Source organism: Macaca thibetana, chromosome 9 (genome assembly GCF_024542745.1).
Source record: "Macaca thibetana thibetana isolate TM-01 chromosome 9, ASM2454274v1, whole genome shotgun sequence".
NCBI classification, from domain to species: domain Eukaryota; kingdom Metazoa; phylum Chordata; class Mammalia; order Primates; family Cercopithecidae; genus Macaca; species Macaca thibetana.
In genome coordinates, this window is record NC_065586.1 from 72,969,909 (window position 1) to 72,992,402 (window position 22,494).

Here is a 22,494-nt window from a genome sequence, read left to right on the forward strand (position 1 = left end):
AAAACCCTGTCTCTACAAAAAATACAAAAATTAGCCAGGCATGATGGTGTGTGCCTGTGGTTCCAGCTACCCATGAGGCTGAGGTGGGAGGATCACCTGAGCCTGGGTGGTCGAGGGTGCAGTGAGCCGTGATCACACCACTGACTCAGTGGAGGTGACAGTGAAACTTTGTCTCAGAAAAACAAACAAACAAAAAACAACAACAATAAAACCTCTAGTAGAAAACAGAACTGGGAATGTATAATGATACCCGAGGTTAAATCACTATGGTCCATAATAGCACTGGTGATAGCTTTTCCTTGTAATAGATGAGCTTGTACAGATAGATACTGCTTGCTTGAAGGGAGGTTTTAGTGGGTTTTGTACATTCATATTTTGTGGGGGAAAAACACATCTACTCTATGCCATTATCTAAGTTTTAAGTAAGGAAATGTGTCATAAATTCTAGAGACATTTGGGTGTTGTGGTTAATTAATGACATAGACTTTGGAACCAGTGCTTGAGTTAATTTCATCACAATTTAGAGCTTCTGTTTTCCTATATGCTAAATTTCCTATATCATAAATTAGGAATAATATTATACCTACTTCATTGGATACTCATGTGAATTAAATGTGAATATTATTTTAAAAATCATACAGTGTCTGTTCCTCTGTGAATGTTAGGTGAAGTGTTTGTTATTATTATCATCATAACATTTATTTATTCAAGTCAATGGTTATAGAAGTAACTTGTCTTCCCTTCTGTGGACATAAATCAAAACAGGTACTGAAGTTTAAAAAGGAAACTAAGGTATTTTAGGGAAAGAATTCTCACTTAACTCAGAAAAGACAACAGACTTACAGTCTTGTAAAAATCTAACTTGATTAAATTCTGAGAAATCTCAGCCTTTAATATTGAATAATCAAGCATTAAAGATAATATCTATCAAACAATGATATTCAAAGCATATTTTGAAAATTAAGTAATTAATTTATTTTTAGCTTTTCTAGGAAAGCTATTTTTTGTCCCTGAATGGGTTAGTTGGCTTTCATTTTCCTAATAAAGATTAAAAGCTTTAAAATATTTCATTTACCAACTCTGAAGATTCTGTTGATTCATATAGAGAATGATAGATACCACTTTTGATCTAGTTCTATCTTTAAAACACGATTGTTTTTCAGTTGTTTGCACCTAACTTGGAGTGCTAGGAGGTCTATTAATAAAATATGTTGTAATTGTCTCACGATGATAGCATTGTTAAAGGAAAATTACTGGCTAACCCCCTGCTGAATTAAAATGAATTTGATCTGAGTGGAACATTAACAGTCTGATGCATCTGGATTCTCCTTTCATTCACACTCATTTCCTAGAATGACCTTTGTACTTCCTCTTTGTAGAGTTTCTTTGTTGGAAAAGGTCAGGAGGACAACGTTATTAAAATTCTTTAGGTTTTTCTAACTTCACCCCCATTATCTATTGCTTTTTCTGGGGTTATTTTTTTCCCTCTGAGTTTCAGTATAAAGGCCTTTTACTCTAAAAGCTCTATTTCTCAGATACTTGTTTTTTGTGTAATTACACTAAACTTCGTTCAGAATTTAGGCATATGTTGATTGCTGCTATTTATGCAAGCTAAATATTCAGTCTGGATTGATTAAAATGTATTATAGGTCTGTTGTTTATTTCAGCTGGTATTAAATTGAGATAGTGTAAAAATAGAAATAAAACTGATATTGATGTGAAATGATTAAAAAACACTGTACTTGACATTACCTACTATAGTGACTTTAAAACATCTTGGAGGCTTAACAGCCTGTATTTGATTTTGATACCATGTCTGTATTATTAAGCTTATGCTAATCTGGCAATGTAGAATTAACTTTTGTAGAGGCAATAAGATATAAGAGGCAAGATATAAGGGCTGAGAGGATAGCTTCTCCATGTGGTGTGGGCTTCTCACAGTGTGGCAGCTGGCCCCCCCAAAAAAGGCCTAAGAGCAAATATTCCAAGCAACCTAGGTGGAAGTTGCAGGGCTTCTTATGACCTGGCCCGAGAAGTCACACAGTATCAGTTCCACCACATCCTATCAGATCAAAAGCCAGCGTTAAGGTCAGCCCCAATTCAAGGAGATGGGTCTGCACAAGGGCATGAACACCTGGAGGTGTTCATTGGAACACTGTCTTTGAAGACTAGCTACTACACATATGGAACTACTCATCACTAAATTCAAAACAGTGGTTACCTTTGGGGAGGGCAGGGAAAAGTACACAGAGGGTGAAATATGAGTGAGGAAACATTGTATTTCTTATATATTTTATATGAGGTGGTAGATACATAGCTGTTGGTTCTATTATGCTTTTTAGTATTTTTTAAATACTTCATAATAAAAACATATACTTTTTATTTCTTTTAGATTCTGTAGCATCATTGTTTTAAAGAAGAGTTTAATATCCAGGAAATAGTCTTCAAAATAAATTTGCTGTTTGAGGATAGAAACTAAACGCTGTGGTTGACTGTTTATTGTATACAATTTAAAACATACAAAATCAGGCAGAGTGGTAGAATGAATTTCCATCTACCTGTCACCAACCATAACAAGTATAGACACATGACTAGTTTGGTTTCATTTATACCTTACTTTCCTTTCTCCTGTATTATTTTGAAGCAAATGAAAGACTTCTTAACATTTCAGCCCCATGTATTTCACTTTTATCTCTGAGAGATAAAAATAATTTAAAAAAACCAAAAACCTATCCTCACAATACCTAAATATTCTATCATACCTAAACCTTCAATAATAATTTCTTCAATATTTTTCTGATCCATTTGGAAATTATCAAATATCCACTAAGTTCAAGTTTCCAATTGTCTTATAAATATCATACTATTTTTTAATTGTTTGTTTGAATTAGGATCCTAACAACGTCCATACATTTTGATTAGTTGATATATCTCCTGAGTCTTCTTTAATCTGTGGGTTTCTGCTTTTCTGGATTTTATATTTTGGGCAATTTATTTGTCAATGAAACTAAGTCCTTTGTTGATTGCATCCCTGTGGTGTCATTAAATATGTTCTTTTATTCCCTGTGCTTCCTGTAAACTGGTAGTTGGATTTAGCAGCTCTAACAGATTCAAGCTTGGACAGTTTTTTGTAAGACTTCTTTTTAGATTGTGGTATATTCTTCCATGTGAAGGCAAAATAATGACTTGCCTGGTTGTCTCTTTTTGTGATCTTAGCCGCTGCTGGAAAATTCACAGATCCACTAAATTTTTGGAACTACAACATGATGATATTCTGATTATATAATTCATTCTTCTTTTCTAAACCCATAGTTCAGTTTCTTTATTAGCTGAGATGCTTCTATAAGAGAAGATCTCTTATATCCACTATTTGCTTATCTTTTGGCATAGTTCATATAGAAAGTTTTCAAAATAATGAGTTAGATCCCTAGTCTCCTATCTTACATCTGTGTTTTTTGTATACACCAATAATTACATTTCTCAAGGACCCAAAGAATGATAACACCAGAATATCAAATAATTACTCTTAGGGTTTATCCCACAGTATATACTCAACAGTTCCAAAATAACAATACCAGCACTACCACCAACAATATGATTACTGTACAATGTTTTGTATCCGGTTCTTTTTGCTTTTGCATATATCTCACTTAGGATATAATACACAAATTGTTTGTTTTAAAGTCATTTGGCATAGTCCCTCTCTGTATGGGTAGGCCTCCAATTGGCCACATTTTTTTTTTTTTTTTTTTTAGACAGGGTCTTGTCCTATTGCCTAGGCTGGAGTGCAGTGGTGAAATCATAGCTCATTGCAGCCTCACCCTCCTGGGCTCAAGTGATTCTCCTACCTCAGCCTTCCAAGTACCTGAGACTACAGATGTGTGCCGCCCCACCTGGCTGATTTCTTTATTTATGTTTTCTTTATTTACTTTTTTTTTTTTTGTAGATAATGGGGACTATGTTGTCCAGGCTGGCCTTGAACTCCTGGCGTCAAGCAGTCCTCCTGCCTCAGCCTCCCAAAATGCTGGGATTATAGACATGAGCCACTGCACCCAGCCTAATTTTTGTTTTTAGGAATTTCTGCTCTAAAGTTTTGTTTATAATTATGTAAATTGTATCTTTTCCTTCTATCCTATTTCCTTCCGCTTTAGCCATTTTTAAAGCTTATGGTTTAATTTTTTCATAGTTTTTAACATTATAGGCTACTTTTGATACATTTTTATATATAGATATATATACTTGTATCCCCTTTTTTATTTTTTATTTTTTTATAGGTAAAGGAAGGCAGATTAATTAGAGAAAGTACAAAGATATGTTGCAAGGGTGCAATGGGCAGCACAGCAGAGAAGGGCTGTCTGCCATATTCCCCTTTGTTTAGATAAATGTAGCATGCTAAACATACTTCCCCCTGCTTGCTGGTTTTACTTAAGATACCCTGGAGATTAAGTCACAACAGCAATAAATGTTATTGTGTTTAATGTACCGTAATTTTATTTAGCTTGTCATTTCTTCATGAGTATTTCTATTATTCCCAGTTTTGTGCTATTATAGTCCTGCCATGAATTGCCTTGTCTTTTCATTTTTTAAAATTTTTTCTCCAGTTTGTATCTTTTCATGTTTTTCTCTAGTTTACCTTTGAGATCAATGTCTAAGACTAGATTTTTGAGCCAAAGGGCAAATGAATATTTCACTTCTTCAAATATTGCCAAATTTGCTTTCATTGAACCTGTACTGTTTTACATTCTCAACCACATACGAAAGTGTTTTTTTTCTCACAGCCTTGTCCAAAATGTGATGTCCAGACATAATTTTTACCAATTTAATGAGTAAAATAATCATATATTGACAGTTTTCCTTTTCATTTCTCTTATGAGAAATGTTAAACCTTTTTTTCATATAAGTAAGAGCAATTTTTTTCAGTCAACTGTTTATTTCTGTAGACCATTTAAAAATATCTTTTTTCTCTATTGTTCTAGAAATCATTTATGTATGACAAAAACTCTCTTCATTTGTGATGTAAATCATATTTTTACCAGCTTGTCATTTATTTTACTTTGCTTATGATTCTGCTTGCCACATAAATTTTTATTTTTACTATTCAAATTTATCTCTTTATCTTATTGTTTTTAGGTTCTGGATCTTAATTAGAAAAGTTTTCCTCATTCCTTGATTATAGAAGAACTCATTCAGGTTATCTTCTAGTGTTTAGATGGCTTCCATATTTACATTTAAATCTCTGATTCATTTTGAATTTATCTTAGCATATGATATGAGGAATGGGTCTAATTTATATTCTTTCTATTCATTTGCTAAAATGTTACCTCTCTGAAGTGAAATCCTATCTTTATCAAATATTAAATTTGCATTTGTAATTAGAAGTAATTCTGGATTTTGTATTTTGCTTGCTTTGTCTGCCTATTATTGTTTCAATACCAGACTGTTTTAATATTAGATACTTTATAATATGTTTTAGTATCTTGTACAGCTGGCCACTTCTGCCTCACCTTCTTTTGCAGGGTTTCCCTGGCTTATTATATGTTTATTTTTCCAAATCAACTTCAGAATTGATGTCTAATTCCAGGGGAAAAATGATATTTTTACAGCGGTTGCTACAAATTAATAAAGACTTTAAAGAATTTCCAGTTTGTATACTTTTCTGTCCTTAAAGTGTGTTTTATATTACTTTCTTGTTTAAGTTTTAGGCATTTTAAATTATGTGAACACTTTAATTCTTAAGACATCTCATAAAACTTACTGTATTAAGTAGGAAAATTGAGAATTATTGCTTTATAAGTTATATTTATCTATATTGGAATTATCTAGGTCATTGATATCTAGTGTATCTTTTGTAGTTTATTTCAAGTTATTTTTAATGCATGTGTCTTTAGGAAGCAAAAGGCTCTCTACCCTAGCCCACTAAAAGCAAAACCAAAAACAATCAAAAATCCCCAAAGGCTGACTGGGAGAGGAGTGGGTATGGTAAAGAGAGATGATGGTATAGAAATGTATGCTGGAAGTGTCTACAGTTAATTACAACATTTATATGAGCTTCTAAGCCAGTGGGATCTTTACATCCCCTAAAAGAATTTTGAAAAACTATTTGCCTCTTTGTACATTTTTTAGGTGACATCTAACATTTTACAGCGAATTTAAACAGTTGTAAATGATGTGATTTCCTGTTTATGTTAAATATGTTATTTTAAAATGATACCATTACATCATTATTTAAAATTTATCCAATGAAATTAAAATAACTTAACAATTTAAGACCTCCAGTCATCATTAAACAATATATGAACTAAGATCTTTAAGAGTCAACTTTTACATTTTCTTCTCTCCTTAAATGTGTTTTTCCTTCCTCTTCCTGTATGGAATTATATCTTAATTAAATACATTTTTATACTTAATTTTAAAAAAATTTATCACTGTATTATACTTCTTGGTAATAAACATATATATTAATTTAAAATGTTTAAAATTTTTCTGTGACCATAGGCTTTAAGTGCTAAGAATTTTTTTATTGGTTTCAAATTTCTATTATAATTAACAGTATAAAGTTTATATAAGTAGCACAAATGTATTAAAAGATTTGATCATTATTGTATGTTTTTAATAAGTAAAATTTTATTGGAAGTGCATTTCTTAAAGAGATGGGTGAGACTTTTTACATGTCTTCTTTGAATATTATTACTTGAATAAAACAGGGTTCATCAATTCTTTTCCTGTTTGTTTTTATTACTATAATCTTAAGAAGCCTAGATCACATGTATAATAAGTGGTCATAAAATAATTTTTTTGTGTCATTCAATTCTTTGACCTGCTTCTGTATCATATGACAAAAATCACACAACAATCTGCTATCAAAAATCACTTTTAACAATCAGCTAACACCTGAATTTTGCCCTCCTTCTGCTTTGTTCAAAGCAGAGAATTGGAAATCACCTGACTTGCAAAAGGATTGGCTAATCAGATGTCTGATTTCTTTCTGATTTTACCTTATTAAGTTGACTGCAGTAAAATTTGAATTGTCCCTTTATTTGGAGTCCCAGTGGTTGTTATACCCTGAGGCCATGCACCCTAGAAAAATTCAGAGTAGGAAAGAGGTTTGCGCTTTTGTGGGTGAATTGGGCAGACAGGAATTATGAGAAGAGGAGAAGAATGTGTGACACTTCCATACATTCTTAACAGACCCGTTTTAGGAAAAACTAGAAATGGAAATTGAGAACCTAGAAATAGGTATACAGAAATACCTATGCTCAGATTTGTCATCCTGAACCTTGTGGGTTACACCTAGTAGCCCCCAGTTTGAAGATCCTCATTTGAGGCAGCCCATGACAGAAGGACCAATACCTTGGGCTACATTGGTCTTGTTGAACAACAAGATGTACAGCAGCTGGGGGCCAGTAGAGGCAGAGCTCCTGTGCTCTATAAAACGTATGCCAGTATTGCTTATGTAGGAACACTGCCCAGTGATTTGATATTGTCTTCACAAGAATGTTTTATGCAAGATGATACATGGTTGGTCACTCAAAACAAACAACAAAATCCCTTAACACACATTGGATTTTAATTCTGTCCCATAACATCTATTTGGATCTTAAATAATGTGGTTCATATAGCTTTGGTCAGTCTACTTGATGATGGCTTGAATTTAGCTAGTGATGAGGAATAGAGGGCTACTTGGCATATTCCTTACCAGCTAAGGCTATCTATTCTTGATAACCACTCCTACTGGGTTTAAGAGATAGGAATGAACTCTTTTCCTGATGTAAATGAGTTCGTGGCGCAGGTACATGTGTATAAGGATGCATGTGCTTTGGCAGAAAACTTTTCAGAACCACAGCCTTAAATTATTCATTCTTAAATATTTTTAAAAAATCTCAGCTCAGCTCTTGAGGGAAAGAGGAGAGCAGATGAAGGCCTAGCGTTAGGAATTAAAATGCAGATACTGTATTTGGTATTGCTGTGTTAGAAAAGTAATCTGTTAGTCATGCAAGAGGTTTAAGTGACCTTTTATAATAAAAGGTCAAGGATCCAGACCTATATTTTGGCTGGGAAAAAGGTCATCTCACCTTACCTTTTGTGAGCAGCAGGGGCTCCCCTCTGTAGGGCAAAATGTCCTTTAAGAAATTACCTTTGACTTGCCATTAGTTTAAGTAAGTGAAAAGTGGCAAACATTTAGTGGATCTTCTCTGTGTGCCTGGTACGATTCTAAATGCTTTACACTGGTTCTTTAATCCTCATAATAACCCTCGTGAATGGGTTTCAGAGATATCGATCCTCTCAGTCTCAGAGCTGGTAATTTGCCTACAGCACTGAGCAACCTTTTCTACTCCCCTAGAGTACAATTTCAAGTAGTATTTTCTTTTCTTTTTTTCTTGCAACTTTCATTTAGATTCGGGGGTACATGTTTGTTACCTGGATATATTGCATGATGCTAGGGTTTGGGGTATGAATGATCCTGTCACCCAACTAGTGAGCACAGTACCCAGTATTTTCTCTATGTGTCAAGAAATATAAAAGATGGGGAGACTTGCCATGGAGTGTAGGAGAGCTGACTTTGATCTAATAGATCTGTGGGTAGATGCCATAAATGGACTCTATAGCACTAAAAAGAAAAAAGAAATAAACACACACACACAATTGACTTGTTCAGTGTAGTTATTAATAGAGTTCTTTATGGTGAAGAAAATCTGTATGGGTTTAATCCAGGAGTTAAAAAATAGTGGTCTATGGGCAGATTTAACCTACAGGTTGTGTGATAGCCCAGTATGATATTTAAATAAAATTAGAATTCGCAATGTCTTTTCATGGGGGCAGAAACACTCAATAACAGCTGCTACTGATGCTGTAGCCTCAAAGCTTCACACATTTACATTTTCCTGCCTGGATTCTGAAGACTTCTGAGTGTGTAGCTCTTGGTTAAATCACTCAAAGGAGGTGGTAGGTCATACATGGTTGGTAGGCTGTATTAACTATTTTTTGGTTATTTTTACCAGAGATTTGGGAGACGATGGTGGTGGCAGCAGCCCTGGATTTGTCCAGTAGGCATATTTTAAAAATGCTTAAGCACCAGCTAGTTAGAATCACAACAAAATCCTCATTTCTTTTTTTTCAAAAATTTATTTTATGTTTCATAAAAGTATGAAAGTATTAAGTTTTCTAAAACATAAAAGTATTAAATTTTAAAAAATCATTGCCTGTTATAAAAAATTAAATGAATTATATTATTTTCTGTAATTATTAGTAAAAATAAGAACTACTTTGGACTTCCTTATACAATATTTCAGGTTTTTAAAAGAAATATGAATTGCGAATTTTGAGAGACAGAGATACTATGAGTCTTACATTGGAGCAATGATTATCTCCTTGGGGGAGGTGATTTCTAGAAAAAAAAATCCAACCGGTAAAATCAGTCCACAGTTCAGGTCTGTATAACGTACCTACCTTAATTATTATGATGGGTCGTGACTAGTACATATCACACAACTAACTCATTTTCCTTTAAAAACATCCTCTTAAGTTTTTCTAATATATGAAATTGTAGTGGGAATTATAATGAGCATTGGTGAATGTACCACTCAGCTTTCAAAAATCTTACTCTCTTCTGGCTATAATAGCTCCAGATATTTCTTTTTTTAAATTTAAATTTTAATTAATTTATTTGATTATTATTATACTTTAAGTTCTAGGGTATATGTGCACAACGTGCAGGTTTGTTACATATGTATACATGTGCCATGTTGGTGTGCTGCACCCATTAACTTGTCATTTATATTAGGTATTTATCCTAATGCTATCCCCTCCCCCATCTCCCCACTCCACAACAGGCCCTGGTGTGTGATGTCCCCGCCCTGTGTCCAAGTGTTCTCATTGTTCAATTCCCACCTATAAGTGAGAACATAAGGTATTTGGTTTTCTGTCCTTGCAATAGTTTGCTCAGAATGATGGTTTCCAGCTTCATCCATCAAAGGACACGAACTCATCCTTTTTTATGGCTGCATAGTATTCCATGGTATATATGTGCCACATTTTCTTAATCCAGTCTATCACTGATGGACATTTGGGTTGGTTTCAAGTCTGTGCTATTGTAAATAGTGCCGCAATAAACATACGTGTGCATCTGTCTTTACAGTAGCATGATTTATACTCCTTTGGGTATATATACCCAGTAATGTGATGGCTGGGTCAAATGGTATTTCTAGTTCTAGATCTTTGAGGAATTGCCACACTGTCTTTCACAATGGTTGAACTAGTTTACACTCCCACCAACAGTGTAAAAGAGTTCCTATTTCTCTACATCCTCTTCAGCACCTGTTTTTCCTGACTTTTTAATGATCGCCATTCTAACTGGTGTGAGATGGTATCTCATTGTGGTTTTGATTTGGATTTCTCTGATAACCAGTGACGATGAGTATTTTATCATGTGTCTGTTGGCTGCATAAATGTCTTCTTTTGTGAAGTGTCTGTTCATATGCTTTGCCCCCTTTTTGATGGGGTTGTTTGATTTTTTCTTGTAAATTGGTTTAAGTTCTTTGTAGATTTTGGATATTAGCCCTTTGTCAGATGGGTAGATTGTAAAAATTTTCTCCTATTCTGTAGGTTGCCGTTCACTCTGGTGGTAGTTTCTTTTGCTGTGCAGAAGCTCTTTAGTTTAATTAGATCCCATTTGTCTATTTTGGCTTTTGTTGCCATTGCTTTTGATGTTTTAGTCATGAAGTCTTTGTTCATCCCTATGTCCTGAATGGTATTACCTAGGTTTACTTCTAGGGTTTTTATGGTTTTAGGTCTAACATTTAAGTGTTTAATCCATCTTGAATTAATTTTTGTGTACATGTAAGGAAGGGATCCAATTTCAGCTTTCTACATATGGCTAGGCAGTTTTCCCAGCACCATTTGTTAAATAGGGAATCATTTCCCCATTTCTTGTTTTTGTCAGGTTTGTCAAAGGTAATTTCTGTTCTTTTACATTTGCTGAGGAGTGCTTTACTTCCAATTATGTGGTCAATTTTGGAATAAGTGTGATGTGGTGCTGAGAAGAATGTATATTCTGTTGATTTGGGGTGGAGAGTTCTGTAGATATCTATTAGGTCTGCTTGGTGTAGAGCTGAGTTCAAGTCCTGGATATCCTTTTTAACTTTCTGTCTCATTGATCTGTCTAATGTTGACAGTGTGGTGTTAAAGTCTCCCATTATTATTGTGTGGGAGTCTAAGTCTCTTTGTAGGTCTCTAAGGACTTGCTTTATGAATCTGGGTGCTCCTGTATTGGGTGCATATATATTTAGGACAGTTAGCTTTTCTTGTTGAATTGATCCCGTTACCATTATGTAATGGCCTTCTTTGTCTCTTTTGATCTTTGATGGTTTAAAGTCTGTTTTATCAGAGACTAGGATTGCAACCCCTGCATTTTTTTTTTTTTTTCCATTTGCTTGGTAGATCTTCCTCCATCCCTTTATTTTAAGCCTATATGTGTCTCTGCACATGAGATGGGTCTCCTGAATACAGCACACTGATGCGTCTTGACTCTTTATCTGATTTGCCAGTTTGTGTCTTTTAATTGGGGCATTTAGTCCATTTACATTTAAGGTTAATATTGTTATGTGTGAATTTGATCTTGTCATTATGATGTTAGCTGGTTATTTTGCACATTAGTTGATGCAGTTTCTTCCTGGCATCGATGGTCTTTACAATTTGGTCTGATTTTGCAGTGGCTGGTACCAGTTATTCCTGTCCATGTTTAGTGCTTCCTTCAGGAGCTCTTGTAAGGCAGACCTGGTGGTGACAAAATCTCTCAGCATTTGCTTGTCTGTAAAGGATTTTATTTCTCCTTCACTTATGAAGCTTAGTTTGGCTGGATATGAAATTCTGGGTTGGAAAGTTCTTTTCTTTAAGAATGCTGAATATTGGCCCCTACTCTCTACTGGCTTGTAGAGTTTCTGCTGAGAGACCCACCGTTAGTCTGATGGGCTTCCCTTTGTGGGTAACCCGACCTTTCTCTCTGGCTGCCCTTAACATTTTTTCCTGCATTTCAACCTTGGTGAGTCTGACAGTTATGTGTCTTGGGGTTGCTGTTCTTGAGGAGTATCTTTGTGGCATTCTCTGTATTTTCTGAATTTGAATGTTGGCCTGGCTTGCTTGGTTAGGGAGGTTCTCCTGGATAATATCCTGCAGAGTGTTTTCCAACTTGGTTCCATTCTCCCTGTCACTTTCAGGTACACCAATCAAACGTAGATTTGGTCTTTTCACATAGTCCCATATTTCTTGGAGGCTTTGTTTATTTCTTTTTACTCTTTTTTCTCTAAACTTCTCACTTCATTTCATTCATTTGATCTTCATTCACTGATACCCTTTCTTCTACTTGATCGAAGCAGCTACTGAAGCTTGTGCATGTGTCACATAGTTCTGATGCCATGTTTTTCAGCTCCATCAGGTCATTTAAGGTCTTCTCTATGCTGTTTATTTTAGTTAGCCATTTGTCTAATCTTTTTTCAAGGTTTTTAGCTTCCTTGTGATGGGTTCGAACACCCTTCTTTAGCTCAGAGAAGTTTGTTATTACCGACCTTCTGAAGCCTACTTCTGTTAACTCATCAAAATCATTCTCCATCCAACTTTGTTCCATTGCTGGCAAACAGCTGCGATCATTTGGAGGAAAAGAGGTGCTCTGGTTTTTAGAATTTTCAGCTTTTCTTCTCTGGTTTCTCCCCATTTTTGTGGTTTTATCTACCTTTGGTCTTTGATGATGGTGAACTACAGATGGGCTTTTGGTGTGGATGTCCTTTTTGTTGATGTTGATGCTATTCCTTTCTGTTTGTTAGTTTTCCTTCTAACAGGCCCCTCAGCTGCACGTCTGTTGGAGTTTGCTGGAGGTCTGCCCAGACCTGTTTGCCTGGGTATCACCAGAGGAGGCTGCAGAACAGCAAATATTGCAGAACAGCAAATATTGCTGCCTGATCCTTCCTCTGGATGCTTTGTCTCAGAGGGGCACCCAGCTGTATGAGGTGTCTGTCAGCCCCTATTGTGAAGTATCTCCCAGTTAGGGTACACGGGGGTCAGGGACCCACTTGAGGAGGCAGTCTGTCCGTTCTCAGAGCTCAAACTGCATGCTGGGATAACCACTGCTCTCTTCAGAGCCGTGAGACAGGGATGTTTAAATCTGCAGAAGTTTCTGCTGCCTTTTGTTCAGCTACGCCCTGCCCCCAGAGGTGCAGTCTACAGAGGCAGGTAGGCCTCATTGAGCTGCAGTGGGCTCTACCCAGTTCCAGCTTCCCAGCTGTTTTGTCTACTTAGTCAAGGCTCAGCAATGGTGGACACCCCTCCCCTAGCCTGGCTGCCGCCTCAGAGTTTGATCTCAGACTGCTGCACTAGCAGTGAGCAAGGCTCCGTGGGCGTGGGACCTGCTGAACCAGGCACAGGATATAATCTCCTGGTGTACCATTTGCTAAGACCATTGGAAAAACACAGTATTAGGGCAGGAGTGTCCCGATTTTCCAGGAACCATCTGTCACAGCTTCCCTTGCCTAGGAAAGGGAAATCCCCCGACCCCTTGCACTTCCCGGGTGAGGTGATGCCCTACCCTGCTTCGGCTCACCCTATGTGGGCTGCGCCCACTGTCCAACCAGTCCCAGTGAGATGAACCAGGTACTTCAGTTGGAAATGCAGAAATCACCCATCTTCTGCCTTGGTCACGCTGGGACCTGTAGACCGGAGCTGTTCCTATTCGGCCATCTTGGAATGATCCTCAGATATTTCTTAAGAAATAAATTATTTAAATACTATTTATCCTAGTTTTTACTGCTTTCTAATCTGATTTCTTTCTCATTACATGCCCAGGATACTACCTTAAAGTTAATATTTGCTATTCTCAAGCGTGTTTGTATACTACAATGGCATGTTTGCATCCATAAAGAATGTGGAGTATTGTTTTGTATTTAATATGTTTCAAACATCATATAACTGTGTTTATACTGTATATAAAATTTTGTGCCCTTTTTCCCCTCAATATAATTTTGAGGTTTATGTATATAAATCTAAAAATCCATATAAATGTAAATTACAAAATGAATGGCTCTAGTTCAATTTTTTTTTTTTTTTTTTTTTTTTTTTGAGATGGAGACTTGCTCTGTCACCCAGGCTGGAGTGCAGTGGTGGCATGATCTTGGCTCACTGCAACTTCCACCTCCTGGGTTCAAGCAATTCACCTGCCTCAGCCTCCCTAGTAGCTTGGATTACAGGCACCCAACACCACGCCTGGCTAATTTTTGTCGTTTTAGTAGAGTCGGGGTTTTGCCATGTTAGCCAGACTGGTCTCGAAGTGATCCGCCCACCTCAGCCTCTCAAAGTGCTGGGATTACAGGCCTGAGTCACCATGCCCAGCCAGTTCATTCATTTTTAACTGCTGTAAGTGATTTCATTTGAAAAATACACCTTTATTTGTTTGTTTACTTATTTATTTTTGAGACAGGGTCCCACTCGGTTGCTCAGGCTGCACTGCAGTGGCACGACCACAGCTCACTGCAGCCTTGACCTCCCAGGCTCAAGTGATCCACCTACCTCAACCTCCCAAGTAGCTAGGACTATAGGCATGTGCCACCACATCTGGCTGATTTTTTATTTTTTGTGGAGTTACAGTCTCACTCTGTTTCCAGGGCTGGTCTCAAACTCCTTGGCTCAAGCACTCCTCCTGCCTTGGCCTCCCAAAGCGCTAAGATTATAGGTGTGACCCACCATTCCTAGCCAAATATACCTCTATGTAGGCATCCATTCTCTGTTGACAAACATTTTATTTGTTTCCATCCCATTACATTAGAAACAAAGTCAGCATTACATAGTGGCTAAAACAGGGATACTGAAAGTATTTTCTAGGTTCAAATACTAATTTTATCTTTTTTTTATGAGACAGAGTCTCACTCTGGCACCCAGGCTGGAGTGCAGTAGCATGATCTCAGCTCACTGCAACATCCGCCTCCCGGTTTCAAGTGATTCTCCTGCCTCAGCCTCCCGAGTAGCTGGGACTACAGGTGCATGCTACCACACCTGGCTAACATTTTGTATTTTTAGTAGAGACAGGGTTTCAACGTGTTAGTCGGGATGGTCTCGATCTCCTGACCTCATGATCCACCTGCCTCGGCCTCCCAAAGTGCTGGGATTACAGGTGTGAGCCACTGTGCCCAGCCTGATTTTATATCTTAATAGCTGCCTTGCCTTGGGCAAGTGATTTAATCCCTCTTGCTTTACTTTCCTCATTTATATTATGGTATATTCACAAAGTAGAATATTATATAGCAGCTGACAGAAATAAAATCTGGCTATATCAATTTTAAAACTTTTTATTGTGGTAAGAACACTTAGCATGATATCTATCCTCAACAATTTTTTAAGTGTACAATAAGAGTATTGACTATAAGTACAATGTATGACAGATCTAACTTATTCATTTTACATAACTGAAATTTTATGTTAATTAAATAGTAATTCTGGGTCAGGCACGATGGCACATGCCTGTAATCCCAGCACTTTGGGAGGCCAAGGCGGGTGGATCACTTGAGGCCAGGAGTTTGAGACCAGCCTGGCCAACATGGCAAAACCTTGTCTCTACTAAAATACAAAAAATTAGCAGGCATGGTGGCATGTGCCTGCAATCTCAGCTACTGGGAAGGCTGAGGCATAAGAATCACTTGAACCTGGAAGGCAGAGGTTGCAGTGAGTCGAGACCACACCACTGCACTCAAGCCTGGGTGAGGAGAGGTCTAAAAAAAAATAATAAAGGTAGTAATTGTTCATTTTCCTCTACTCCCAACCCCTAGGAACCACCATTTCACTCTTTGATTCTATGAATTTCACTATTTTAAGGGCCTCATGTAAGTGGAATCATAAAATGTTTGTCTCTCTGTGACTGGGTTATTTCACTTAGCATAATATCTTCCAGGCCCATTCATGTTGTTGCATATTGCAGAACTTCCTTTTTTTTAAGGCTGAATGGTATTCCATTCTATGTATATACCACATTGTCTTTATTTGTGAACGGACATTTAGGTTATATAACCACATCTTTGCTATTGTGAATAGTGTTGCAGTGAACATGGAACTGATAATATTAGTATCTCTTCAAGATCCTGATTTCAGTTCTTTTGGATAAATACCCAGAAGTGTGATTACTGGTTCATATGGTAGTTCTATTTTTAATTTTTTGAGGAACCTCCTTAACTGTTTTCCGTAGCTGCTGTGCTATTTTATATTGTGACCAATACTGTGCAAGGGCATCAGTTTCTCCACATCCTCACCAATGCTTGTTGTGCATGTGTGTGCTTGTTAATGCATGTGAGCTGATATTGTGGTTTTGATTTCAATTTTCCTAATGATTAGTGATGTTGAGGATTTTTTTTGTATGCCTGTTGACCATCTGTGTGTCTTCTTTGGAGAAATGCTTGTTCAAGCCCTTAGCCCATTGTAAAATTAGGTTCCTAGGTTTTTGTTTGTTTGTTTTTTGCTATTGAGTTGTAAGAGCTTCTTATATATTTTGGAGATTAAATCTCTTATCAGATATGGTTTCCAAATATTTTCATTTCCTAGGTTGCAGTATAAATATTAAACTATTGAGGGGAATGGTCTGCGATGTATATAGTCATGTGTTGCTTAATGACAGGGATATGTTCTGAAGAATGTGTCATTAGGAGATTTCATCCTTGTGCAAGCATTATAGAGTGAGTTTACACAAACCTAGATGATACAGTCAACTACACACCTAGACTATAGCCTATAGCTCCTAGGCTATAAGTGTACAGCATGTTACTGTACTGAATGCTGTAGGCAAATATAACACAATGGATGTATTTGTGTATCTAAACATAGAAATGATACAGTAAAAATATCATATTTATAATATCGTGGGACCATGATCATATATGCGGTCAATCATTCACTGAAACATTGTTACACTTCATACTATTTTGCAGGGTGCATGATTGTGTATGGGTAGATGTGGGTTATTGTGAAGATCCTATTGGATACTAAGTTTATGGGTGCTTGTTACATCTGTAACATAATTAACAAAGTAATAAGTTCATGTGATTCAAAAATGGACCTAGGAAGAGACTATGTGATGAAGGATAATGATTAATTTAATATTGTGTACATGAGGCCTAAGATTACACCAAAATTAAAAGTAAAAAGATAATAATACCTATAGTTGTTAGGAGGATTAAATGAGTTAATATTTATAAAAAACTTTTAATAGTGCCTGGCACATAGAAAATACTATACAAGTATTTGTTATGTAAAATATATGTACATCATTAACTTTACAAGATATCACCAGATTGTTCTGCAAAATATTAGTACTAATGAATTTTATAGCTTCCTCCCACTCCAAATGCCACAAGCATGGGTAAGAGATGACATTTCTTTATATTCTTTTACCACTGAAATAATGAGATTTAAATACATCTAAAATTTTGTCAGTTTTTGGTTGTGAAATGAATCTCATTGTGGCTTTAATTTGCTACATTTTCCTAATTTAAAATGAGATTGAACAACTTTTAATATATTTAATGTTATTTTGATTTTCTCTTTTATAAAATGCCTAATTATAGTCTTCACTCATTTTCTTTCCTGTAAGGCTTTTTGTGTTTTACCTATTGTCTTAAATACTAAGGTTTGTAAACACTCTTGATGTCTAATAGTGCACCTCCATGCACACTTATTTAAAATTATCTTAGCTATTCTTGGCCTTCTAAAAAAATTGATACCAGTTTGTCAATTTGCATAAAAAATACGATTTTGACTTTAATTGGAATTGAGTTTATAGATCAATTTTGGGGAGAACTGACTCATAAAAAAAGTTTTACTAATAACTTTTTTTTATATTTATAGCTAGAGTTGCTCTATTACTTTGTTCTGTATTTTTTCTTATTCTATTTATATGTTTATATATTACTTCCCATTCTTCTGTGTTTGGAGCAGATACACTTAATTGGTGAGTTTGTCGTCTTCATTAAAAGTCCTCTGTTCTTTACATTTTCTTCACAGATCGTGCTAGCATTCACAGTTCCAACTATCACCTTATGGAAATGAATCCTCAGTCTCTTTCATAGCTTGTCTAGTCCTGCTCTTAATTCCCAAGGTCATCATTCTAGGTTCTTGTTTTCCATTCCCATTTTTCATTTACAAATATTATCCATTCTGAAGTGTACTGCCAATGTTTTTTAGATTAGCTGATGTTTTGCCAGCCTTCTCTTCACGAGTGTAGGTTATTTCTATATAATAAACATGTTGTAAATCTTCAGCAGAGGCTCATGATTTGACTATACTTTAAGGCTTTGTAGACTAATATTGGTACAGTTACAAGGTCTTTTTTTTATCAAGGTAAATAAAAGCATTTGGACATCAAATATTGTTGGCCATCTTGTCTTTTGCATGGGTTTTTGGAAGGGTATTTGGCCATTATGCATTATGAACAGAGTAGATGTTCTGCCTGAAAAGCACTCTTCCTGATTTTCTGCATTAAGGACAAACATAAACAATATATATAAGACTGTGGTTTGCATGACCATTCCTCAAGATGCTAGAACTTCCTTTGAGTTATTTTGAAGGCAGCTGGGACCTAAGTGGATGGAGCAACTGCATTTCTCCATTAGAGCTTTGAACAGTCTTGCCAAGGAAAATCTAAATGATTTAAAACACACTCTCAGTCCAGAACTTTAGTGAGCATTTTCTAATAACTGAGGAGGGGCATTAAAAACTATGTCCACATTTATTTTTTCACTCTTTAAAGTTTTGTTTCACTAACTTCAGGTCAAATTTCTACACTTGTGTTCTGCTCAATTTCCTATCCTTGCTTGGCTTCCCCAAATGCTACTACCAAAAGATTCGTGGGGCAGGGATAAGAGACCATTTTAAGAAGCACTGCATTTACTCATCCTCCACAAGTTAACAAAGTTGGGCATCTGATTGTTTAACAAAACAAAGCTTTAATAGCATCCAGGAAGGCAGACAGGCAAACCACGCTGTAGACACTCTTCTATTTGTCGAAATCAGACCAGAGAAGACCTCCTCCACACAGATATAATAGGTATTGATATTCATCTTTTCTTTTTCTGCTGCTACATTTAATCTTTTAATGATCATATCATGTAGTTTCTCAAGTCCTTTCTTTAGGCCATCTCCTGTGATTGCACAGGTAGGCTGCAAATGCCAAGGAGCTGATGAGCTCAGTTCACCCATTGCTAACAATTTCTCAATTTCTGAAGGAGATAATGAGTTCCTCAAGTCTTGTTTATTAGCAACTATCAGTACAGGGACTCCTTGATTCTCTGATATCCTAGTTATTTTGTGAAGCTCAGTTTTGGCTTCTTCCATCCTTTCGATATCAACAGAGACCACAAGAAATACAACGCCATCTGTGCAATCTGGTATATGACTTCCACAGTGGCATGTGTGGAATTTCTCCTGACATCTACATCCCAGAAGTGAAAAGTGACTGTTTTAGAATTTCCCAAGGTTACCTTAATTTTCTCAGTGTTAAATGATTTGGTAGGAACAGTATTTACAAATTCATTGAACTGCAGCCTGCATAAGACAGTTGTCTTTCCAGCACAGTCCAAACCCAGCATAACAATCTGGAAGGACTGAAATGAAGGCAGGCTGGACAGGATAGAAGTCTGGTCTGATAGTCAGTTCCCCATTTCCAGCTGCAAATAAATGTCCAAATTGAAACACTTTCCTCTTCTTGCTTTAGAACTTCTCTTCGTAGGTGATCCAGCTATAAGACTGACTAACCATCCTTCCCTCCCCTTCACTCATTATATCTCTCAGCCCTTGGGGAGGTGTGCTGATACCCGTTCGCTGGCACCAGGGAAGCGTGGGCGGTGGCGGAGGCCTGAGCGCCAGGTGGGCGCCGCACGCCAGACTGCCTTAACGGTGATCGTCAGGGAGCTCCACGCGACAGACCCCGCTCCCTGCCCGCGCGCCCCTAATCACTACTAAGGATTATCATAGATGTCAAACTGCTTCTCCCTCCCTTCCAAGAGAATTATTCATTTTTTCTTTATTTAATGTTAATACTTTTCTTGCTTCATCCATGATTGCCCACCTATTTTGACCCCGTATAATCATTTGATATAATTCTTTTGGTTCACATTGACTAAACAAACACATAAACAAAAGTTAAGAACACATAGCTTAAAAGTATTCTTAGATAATGATGGTATTTCCATGAGTTTTAAAGAGTAAGTTTATCTGAAGTAAACCTACCTTTCTTCCTTCCTTCTATCTGTCCATCTGTCCATCTGTCTGTCCTTCAATCCTTCTGTTCTTCCTGCATGCCTACCTTTATTAATTAAAAGAAATGCATCTATGTGGTTGCCATGTATGGACAGGAACATTGACATGGGAATTGAAGACCTGGATGTAGTTCTGGTTTGGCAACTTAAATTCTCTGAAACTCAATGCTAATTTGGAAAACAAGGCTGATGCTTGTTTTCTGAAGAAAGGAAACTGAAGAAAGGAGAGTAAGAGTTTAGAAAAATATAAAAGGAGAGCAATCAGGTGGATTTTGCTGTCTCTAAATTTTGAGCAAACTGACTTTTAGAATGGATATGGAAGAAGGCAAACCTTGTTGCTAAAAGGAAACCCACTTGTGAAGTATCTTCAAAGTGAAGTTCATAATCATGTTTCTAGTTCGGCTTCCTTTTTGGGGATAAGGACAAAGTACTACACCCTGTGTTAGAAAGTGATATGGCTGCAGTCAATCCCCCGTTAATTATGAAGTTTGGTAGCATGGATTTTACTTATTTTACTATTCTGTTTCTTCCAAAAAGGCCCATGCTTGCTCAGAGTTGATAACTGTACCAGATACTGTGGGATAGTTTCAACACTTACTGAACAATTTCTAAAGGCCAGAAATCATCAGTTGTCACTTATGTTAATAACCTTACTAAACAGATGTTGTGATAACAGTTTAACTGGTGTGTAGGCAGAAACTTTGTCAAACCATGAGTTTTCTCTGCTCTCAGACCCCCACAGCAGTCATTAACACAGAATACTTCTGTGACCAAAGATGTGGGGGTTCTTCCTCGTACACCAAGCCTGGACACCAGCTGGTGTCCTTCAATTCAGTTCTGACACTATCTACCTGGAGATGATGTCAGGTCCCATAGGTTGAGGGTTTAGTCCCACAAGACCACCCCTTTCTTCCCCCACAGTTGGAACTTCTGAGCAACTGGCTTCCAGTTGGGATTCCCATGAACCCTTCTTTGGGTTCAATTAATTTGCTAGAGCAGCTCACAGGACTCAGGGAAACATTTACCTATGTTTACTGGTTTATTATAAAGGACATTACGAAAGGTACAGATGGAAACATGCATAGGGCCAGGTATGGGACACAGAGCTTCCATGCCCTCCCCTGGCACACCACCCTCCAGGAACCTCCACGTGTCTAGCTGTCTGGAAACTCTCTCAATACAGTTCTCTTGGGTTTTCATGGAAGCTTCAGGACATCAACATTCCTTCCCTCAGAGTATGGGGTAGGACCCTAACCTGGAAGGGTCTTAAGACCCTCAGTCAGAAAGGCAGGGAAGAGTGGAGTCCTTCCTTGGGGCAGTGGAAAGGAGGGCAGAAGAAGGTAAGAGGCCTGCACCTGAGGCCTAATACACCCAATATTATAAAAAAAGACTATAACAAGGGCAATGGGAGTCAGGAGCCAGGAACTGGGCCAAAATCCAATATCTATCATAACATCACACTGATGTAAAAAAAAAAAAAAAAAGGGGGCTTGGAGAAGTTGTTCCTTGTTTTAAATCAACAGGTATCAAGTGGCAGAATCAGGATTAGAGCCCAGGGTGTCCTATTTGGTGTTGCATGTGCCTTCCACTGGAAGACAGCATGGATTGGTGTTAGTAATGTGGCTTCTAGAATCTGGCTGTGTGACTTTGACCTTGGACAAGTTATTTAAGCTGTCTAAGCCTCCGTTTTCTCATTTAGAACATGGGAGTGCTAATAATTATTTTGTTTTTTTTAGAGACAGAGTCTTGCTTTGTCATCCAGGCTGGATTGCAGAGGCATGATCATAGCTTGCTGCAGTCTTGAACTTCTGGGCTCAAGCAATCCTCTCGCCTCATCCTCCTAAGTAGCTAAGACCACAGGTACCATCATGCCCAGCTAATTTTTCATTTTTTGTAGAGATGGAGTCTTGCTATATTGTCCAGGCTGGTCTTGAACTCCTGGCCTCAGGCAATTCTCCTGCCCTGGTGTCCAAAAGCTCTGGGATTACAGGCGTGAGCCACTGTGTCCAGCTGATAGTTATTTTTTAGGGGCATTTTCTAGATCCTTGTCATTTCTCTGTCTTTCTCCCATCATCATTATCAAGGACTTAATATATATATACTCAATCCCATGGTAACCTACTTCCATGTCCAAGTCGGAGCCAGTCTGCCCTGCACTGGAGACATACTAGTGTACAAGACAGTTCTTGTCTCTGCCTTTGTGGAATTTACAGTTTAC

At 37.1% G+C, this 22,494-nt stretch overlaps 1 pseudogene; it reads right to left on the reverse strand.

Moving 5' to 3' along the window:
* Positions 1-17,717: 17,717 nt before the first annotated feature.
* LOC126962164 (ADP-ribosylation factor-like protein 4A) lies at positions 17,718-19,679 on the reverse strand (annotated as a pseudogene).
* Between the last annotated feature and the right edge of the window lie 2,815 nt (positions 19,680-22,494).